Below are 8,696 nucleotides of genomic sequence, written 5' to 3' on the forward strand. Positions count from 1 at the left end.
ATGTTTACGTTGTCTTCCCAACAGTTTCACTGACATCTACACTGGATGGCTAGGAAGCGTTCGCGATGTCTTCTCGGGCGCTGATAATTGGCTTCAGTCTTGTGTCGGTGACGTAAAAGGCGGATTTAATGCGACTTGACCGTTCAAACAGCAGTCGCTTTCTAAAACATCGGATATGTATCGGATTCAGTACCACATACGAAAGTGACCCAGATCGGATTTGAAAATATCGGATTTGCGCCGTTCACACTGTCATAGCATGATCGGATATGGGTCGCATAGGGTCAAAAAAATCGGATTTGATGCGCTTTCGCCTGCAGTGTGAACGTAGCCAAAATGGAGAGAGAGCACTGCAGATACAATACAACTAAACAGGCCACCGGCAAACAACCCACTAATACTCAATTGCTGTCCCTTCTATTCATATCCCAGACCACATTGTTACATCCCCCCGAAGGGGTCTAGGCATGCGAGTGAGGGGACCAGTAACAAATGAGTCCAGAACAGAATGAAAGGAAAACAGGTATTTAGCAAATACAATAGTCTTTATTATAGATAACCTTAACATAAAGAGCCAGCAACACCGTTTTACCAATAACACTTGGAAAAAGGAAAAAAAAAGGTTGCAACAACAAAGAACACAACCAAACAAAAACTCCACACCACGAGGAGGCACTTCCAGGAGCCCACAAGCTCACCCTATCACTAGCAGCAGCTAGCTTTACTGCTGCCGAGGCCCACAAGCCCACACTACTCACGTAAAGCAACTATACTATACTATACTATACTATACTATTTCCACACTTCAGGCAGGATAACTACACACCAAGAACACCCCACCCTGCTCACAGCTCATCCCCAGCTTATATGACCTCAGAGAGGTGATTGCTGACTGGGCCCAGGTGGTAAATGAGTCCAATGAGCAGCAGCTGTGTCCTGGGGAGAGAGAAGAGCAAGAGAGAGACAGAGGGGTGGAGCAAGAGAGGAGGCAGAGAAAAACACCACGCCCACACAAGGGCAGTATCAGGAGGCCCAGCTAGGGCCATCATGTTCATAATTACATTTATGTCTCAGGAATTGGGGTTGTAAGTTTTGTAATTGTAGCTAAAAATCATTATTTCTAACGTGGTTGATGTGTTGTCCATTTCCTGTTCACTTGATTAGTAACGATATTCGGTTTTGTAAAAAAGGGACATTTCCTAAGGGACCTCAATCTTCAGAGCTTTAAAGATAGAATCATATCTATGCACAATAGGAAATGATGACCTGCACAGCTTCAAAAATCACGATAGCTCACTCGCTCCTGCACACCTGCAGCAAGTCTGCAAGAAAAACAAGATTAAAGCACACACACCTTCTATTTTTTAAATTCTCACTGCATCAGAACCCATTTTTCCCTCCTCTCTCCCTCGTACTTTGTTTCATAAATCTGTCTGATGTGGCTTTCACACGGGGGCAGATTATTGCTTTCCAACTAAAACCAGAGACATTTCATGCTCAAGAGTGAGAGGGGATTTAAGGACCAAAATCTAATCTACTGTAGAGTACAATGATGAAATATCAGTGTAATATCTACTGAAGAGCTTGGGAAACCTCAATACAAAGTAAGTCCCACATATCATGAAGCATTTCTAATCCTGTCTTCTTCTTCTCTTCACCTCCTTCTTCTTCACCATTGCTTTCCCCCTCTTCTCATCCTCCTTTCCTTCTCTTTCCTTTCCCACCACTCTCTTCCTAATCCAGAACATCAGACCAGATTTTGGCTTCAATTGCATGCTGCAGCAGCAGTCTTAATCTTCGGGTCATGAGTCTCTCATCCGCAGATCTCCCTCTGCAGCCTCTCTGTGTCTATTTATGGTACACGTGCACATGCAGCAGCGTGGTTGAGAATGAAGCGGGGATTGAAAGAGCCTCAGGGGCAGAGGAGGGTGGGTGGGGGGGCGTGAGAAGCGGTTGGTGCCTTCCATAATCTGGTTGCACGAAGCTATCCCTTAATTTCGGTGAGGTTGAGACTGCTTTGCACAGAGCTGAAATGAATAGATTGTAAGGCTGGATTTGCGCTGGCTACACACAAGCAAAGATAATTTGAACGAGGGTGAAAGCGCTCAGGCTGTGGCCGGTCTAGTCAGGCAGCATTCCTCTGCACCACCAGTAGGACTGTCGACTGCCTAGCATGCCACATTATCTTCACAGCTCCAGCCAACCATGCATGTGCCTTCACCAACCCTGGAATGAGAACAGCCCTATCAGCACTTTGCTCAGTTATGGTGGTGGGTGTGTGTGTGTGCGCGTGAGTGTGTCAAGGGGTTGATTGTGGGTCGGCATGCTAACAAAACACCGTGCACCCCCCCCCCCCCTCTCATTGCCACTCTGTCTTTGTCTCTGCTCCTGAGCTGCCCTGCCGGTGAGTTTGTTTGTGTCCAGCCAGCAGTCCTGAGAGTGAAAAGCTTCATCAGCTGAATTACTGGAAGTTAGCTGTCTCAATCAATTAGGTCTTGCTGGCTGGGACACAAAGCTAAAGCTGATGAGTTGCAGTCTCTTCCATGTCCTCCTCTATCCTGCCATCTTGTCGCCCTTCATTTACTCTCCTCCCTGCCTTTACCTCATTCTTTCCTGTGCTTCTCCCTTCCTTCGCCCTATCCTCCCTGGTAAGCGACTAATCCACTTACATATGCAGCAACTTACATTAGCCATACAGCACACGCGTTAGCTCGTAGCTTGTAGTCACTCCTCCTGCATGAAGACTGGTGCCTTTACACATGTGAATCAAATAATGGTAAAGATGGCAAAGAGGTAAAGAAAGGGTTCAGGGACAAGGAGACGCTGAGGTCCTGAGACAGGCAGTGATCCTTTTCTCTGTTTTTCACACGGTTAGAAGGTTTTCATGGAATCCACACAAGGGCTGTGTCATTTACATTATCGCACACCCACATGCACAGAAAATCCTGTGACTGAACTCTGTCATGTGGCTAGCTTAGTCCCGTATAAGCTAGCTGTGTGACCTTTAGCATTCCCAAACACTGTAAAACACATTTACAGTGTATTATAGCAAAGGAAAAAGTAAATAGCAAATAATACAGCTGTTTAGAATAGCTTACAAACAGAATATGCGATGGTACTTAGCCATGTAAGTGCAAATTATGTAGCGTTGATCTCTGGTGGCCATCCTTTGACCTCATCACTTCCCACAAGAAATCATCAAACTCAGGAGAGCAGTAGTTGGAACAAATAATTACTTTGACCTCTGAGGAATGTCAGAGTCTACGGGGGATGCTAGAGTGGAGGGAGGCACAAATTTCACATGGAACAAATCATTAGCTCAAGTAGTTCCAACAGAAAATATACGCATTTATTTATATTTACAGTGGGGCAAAAAAGTATTTAGTCAGCCACCGATTGTGCAAGTTCCCCCACCTAAAATGATGACAGAGGTCAGTAATTTGCACCAGAGGTACACTTCAACTGTGAGAGACAGAATGTGAAAAAAAAAATCCATGAATCCACATGGTAGGATTTGTAAAGAATTTATTGGTAAATCAGGGTGGAAAATAAGTATTTGGTCAATAACAAAAATACAACTCAATACTTTGTAACATAACCTTTGTTGGCAATAACAGAGGTCAAACGTTTACTATAGGTCTTTACCAGGTTTGCACACACAGTAGCTGGTATTTTGGCCCATTCCTCCATGCAGATCTTCTCGAGAGCAGTGATGTTTTGGGGCTGTCGCTGAACAACACGGACTTTCAACTCCAGCCACAGATTTTCTATGGGGTTGAGGTCTGGAGACTGGCTAGGCCACTCCAGGACTTTCAAATGCTTCTTACGGAGCCACTCCTTTGTTGCCCGGGCAGTGTGTTTTGGATCATTGTCATGTTGGAAGACCCAGCCTCGTTTCATCTTCAAAGTTCTCACTGATGGAAGGAGGTTTTGGCTCAAAATCTCACGATACATGGCCCCATTCATTCTGTCCTTAACACGGATCAGTCGTCCTGTCCCCTTGGCAGAAAAACAGCCCCATAGCATGATGTTTCCACCCCCATGCTTCACAGTAGGTATGGTGTTCTTGGGATGCAACTCAGTATTCTTCTTCCTCTAAACACGACGAGTTGAGTTTATACCAAAAAGTTCTACTTTGGTTTCATCTGACCACATGACATTCTCCCAATCCTCTGCTGTATCATCCATGTGCTCTCTGGCAAACTTCAGACGGGCCTGGACATGCACTGGCTTCAGCAGCGGAACACGTCTGGCACTGCGGGATTTGATTCCCTGCCGTTGTAGTGTGTTACTGATGGTGACCTTTGTTACTTTGGTCCCAGCTCTCTGCAGGTCATTCACCAGGTCCCCCCGTGTGGTTCTGGGATCTTTGCTCACCGTTCTCATGATCATTTTGACCCCACGGGATGAGATCTTGCGTGGAGCCCCAGATCGAGGGAGATTATCAGTGGTCTTGTATGTCTTCCATTTTCTGATGATTGCTCCCACAGTTGATTTTTTCACACCAAGCTGCTTGCCTATTGTAGATTCACTCTTCCCAGTCTGGTGCAGGTCTACAATACTTTTCCTGGTGTCCTTCGAAAGCTCTTTGGTCTTGGCCATGGCGGAGTTTGGAGTCTGACTGTTTGAGGCTGTGGACAGGTGTCTTTTATACAGATGATGAGTTCAAACAGGTGCCATTCATACAGGTAACGAGTGGGGGACAGAAAAGCTTCTTACAGAAGACGTTACAGGTCTGTGAGAGCCAGAGATTTTCCTTGTTTGAGGTGACCAAATACTTATTTTCCACCCTGATTTACGAATAAATTCTTTACAAATCCTACCATGTGGATTCATGGATTTTTTTTTCACATTCTGTCTCTCACAGTTGAAGTGTACCTCTGGTGCAAATTACTGACCTCTGTCATCATTTTAAGTGGGGGAACTTGCACAATCGGTGGCTGACTAAATACTTTTTTGCCCCACTGTAGTTATTTTTCTGTAAAAGTAGACTGCCGAGAGTGGCAGTAGCATTGCTTCTCAGACAGATGGGCTGAGAAGAATCTAACAGATTTATTTTAAAAAGCTGTATAAGGTTTATTTATTTGTTTGCTCATTGCTAAATTTGGTATCGTGAACCATAAAATCACTTTGAGGACTCTCTGGCATACTGTAGAACAATATCATGACACATAAATACACTATATAAACAAACGCTGCACATATGTGATTTTCTTCAAATGTACTTTTGCATTTATTTATTATACTTTCTTTGTGTCAGTGAACAGTGAAATAACCTAAAAAAGAAGTTTTGCATAATTCTGCTACTGCACTGGACTCATCGTGAGTATGGATGCTTTCTTCCCATAGTTTATCATATATTTTAGGTTTGTAAAGCAACCTTAATTATACTACTATACTTAAGTAATAGAACCTTAAGTTTAATACACATTTGAAACAATGACAAGGCCTTAAAACAGCAAACATGGCCGAAACACTTACGTTATCTTTACAGTCAAAGCTGCTCAAGGTATGGACTGCTGTTCACTCTGTGTTCTTGTTAAACAGTGGTTCAATCTAAATGATAAAAGGGTAATGTAAAGCAGTTCATCTATACAATCTTTCTAGTGGTAGAAAATCAGAGAAAGATGCAGTATTATTAATGGCTGTGCAGAAAACAGTGACACTGGTATTTTTTTAAAAGAGAAGGATGTCAAGAACAAGACAATGGAAACACCGGTTATTCATTGCCTAAAGTTTTTTGGGATAGCCTTACTTAACATTATGTAGTACACCATATGATCAATTAAGGGTGTTTTTGAGACTTTAATTGTCTTTCCAGCTGTCTTTATTAAAGCTGCCCACAAGTCTTACAGCCTTGTGGATTAATTGGGAACAAATCACACTAAGTCTTTAGAAAGCCGGGCTTAGCACTAATATCCTTTAAATATGACTTCAGAGGACAACGTTTTACGGATATGGATAAGACTCAGTCAGGATAACTTCATGCACTGATTACTCCATCGCTAAACTAAAACGCTTCGTTAAAACAGCTGCTCATGAGCGTGGATGGATGGTAAACCACAGGACGGGCTTTTTTTTTTCTTTTCGTTTTTAAGGAAATGTAAGATTGCACTGAGTTACAGAAGCTACAGGAACAGACGGTGGCTGTCACGACTGGAAACTGCAGATACAAAATGTGACAAATTGGCTGGCAGAAAAGTATCAGCGACCTAAAAACACTGCAGAAAATCTGTTCGTCATCATTACGTCTGATCTTAGTGGTCCAAGGCACCTCAGACATTCGGTGTCCTGAACCGTTCTTCTTCATTAGAACTTAGGCTCCTTTCACAAACCACAAAATATGACATTCAGTGTCAAAATGTTGATGACGAGTATGTTTTTGCTTGTTTTCTGCTGCTGTGCAATGGATGAATGGCTTGCGTCATTAAACGTAAGGCACTTTATTTTTTAGGCCACGGGATAATGTCCTGATGAAATTTTGAAATTCCTCCTCACAGCTCGCTGGTAGAGTGTAGATAAAGCATTATGACATTTGACTTGCTTAGGAAGGTAATAATTAGCTTGTCAAATTGTGCTCGCAGGTGGTCATTTGGCTCGTTTCCAGGACGACGCTGTACTCACTACCAGCTCATATTACTGAATTAAATCTGTCAATTTTGCATTTTAACGTAGGGTGAGAGTACAGGGTATATTTTTTTTTCCTTCAAGCGTAAGAAAAAAATAAACTGTGGAGCTTTGCAGTTCTGCAAGTTGGTCATGTCATCATCATCATCACATGAGTATCTTTGCCCAACAAAGGGTTGATGTGTGTTTACAGTTCAGGTCAAAGTTTAATGTGAGTGTATTGTGTGCATTTACTTATGTGTTACTTTTACAAGACTGTGTCTGTGTGTGTGTTTATCTGACATGTGTGTGTCAGATTTTTTTTTCTAGCCTCTCGATTGCAGCGATGCAGATGTGCCTCACAGGGAGAGACACAGAGAGAAATGCAGTGCAAGGGGGTCACGTGGAAGGAGTCACATGACCATGTGTCATTGCTGGAGGCCTGGTGAATTGGCTTCAAACAACAATCCTCTCACTGTGTGTGTCGGTTTGTGAGCGTGTTGTCAAAAAAAAAAAAACAGTACAGTCAGTGCTTTCTTTGCTCAATGTGACTGAGCTATTTGGGATTGAGAGTGAAAGGTGTTTTGTGTGTTATATTGTCTTAAATTAAACTTAAGTAATGGGATGTTGCTTGTGAGGAGAATCGCATCTCGACTTTTTCTGTAGTCGTCCTTTTTCATCATCAGAAGCATTGGAACAATAACCTGCAGCTATTGTCACAAGAGTTCAACCCGGGGGGGCTTGCACATTATAGATCACTCAAGCTCCGATCTGACTGCACTGGATGTGATGTTGTTTGCATCTTAGAAACATTTACAGTTTCAGTACAGCCCTGAAAAACACAAATCCTGGATATGTTGCTGTATTTGGGACTTTGAGGTTTACGATAAGATAAGATACTATAAGATACAGAGGTGTGGACTCGAGTCACATGACTTGGACTCGAGTCAGACTCGAGTCATTAATTTTATGACTTTAGACTTGACTTGAAAAAATGTTGTAAGACTTGTGACTTGACTTGGACTTTTACACCAATGACTTGGGACTTGAATTGGACTTGAACCGGTTTACTTGAAAAGACTTGATATTTTACCCCAAATATAAAATTTAACATGCATATTATATAGAGATTGAAAATGTGACGTCATTCAGGGGTAAAACCGCAAAGGATTCTGGGAACTCGTGGCAAGAGGTACTAGAGCACACAGCCTTTCAATTGAAATCAGTCACACAGCGATAAAAAGAAACACAAAAATGTCAAGAAGCTGTTGTATTATTAACTGCAATAGCCGGTCGCATGACAGCCACGGGAAGCCGACGGGTAAAGAGATCGGTTGTTATCGGATTACGTCGTTGAAGAGAAATTGTTCAAGCCATGTTTCCGAAGTAACAAAGACGCGACGGATGGTCTGGATTGCAGCCATTCAAAGATCAAATATAACGTCCCAGAACACTCCAGCTCACAGGTTAGTCTGCTCCAAGCATTTACACGAAGGTCAGTGTTTTTTAGTAGTTAATACGTCATTTTCATAACATAATTGGTGATATAGGTTACAAGCAAGTCTGGCGCTGAACAGAAATTGTCGCGCTATGCTCCTTTATTTATTGTGCATAAATAGTGAATTGTCCTGACACAATATTGCGTTTCGCTTCTGTTATTATGGTACATTGACAAAAACATATGCTTTTATTCACAGGGTAAAACAGTTGTTTTGTATCACTAATTGCCCAGTACGATTACAGCATACAGTATTATTGTCACTGCTACATTTCTGTGATGGGTACCAGAAATTATTTCCACTGCTAATTAATTACCGTTGAGCTCAAAGGTCCTATTAATAAACGGTTAACGAATGTGTATTTATGACGACGATTTGTGAGACTGGTAAACTTATGATACGTACGATGGTCTTTCGTTCTACACGGTGCATTTCAAGGTCCTGCACCCATCCGTCGGTAAACTGTACCTGGGCTTGTTGCAGTGACCTGAAGTTACTAAACTTCATGATCGTATGCACTCACTCCAAGAAGCGTATAATTATAAATATGCATATAAATATGCTACGATGAGATAGCTGACTTCATCTAAC

This window comes from Copadichromis virginalis, linkage group LG10 (genome assembly GCF_057382275.1).
Source record: "Copadichromis virginalis isolate Kocher_CV1m ecotype Utaka linkage group LG10, C_Virginalis_male_GT1.1, whole genome shotgun sequence".
In the NCBI taxonomy this organism is placed as follows: domain Eukaryota; kingdom Metazoa; phylum Chordata; class Actinopteri; order Cichliformes; family Cichlidae; genus Copadichromis; species Copadichromis virginalis.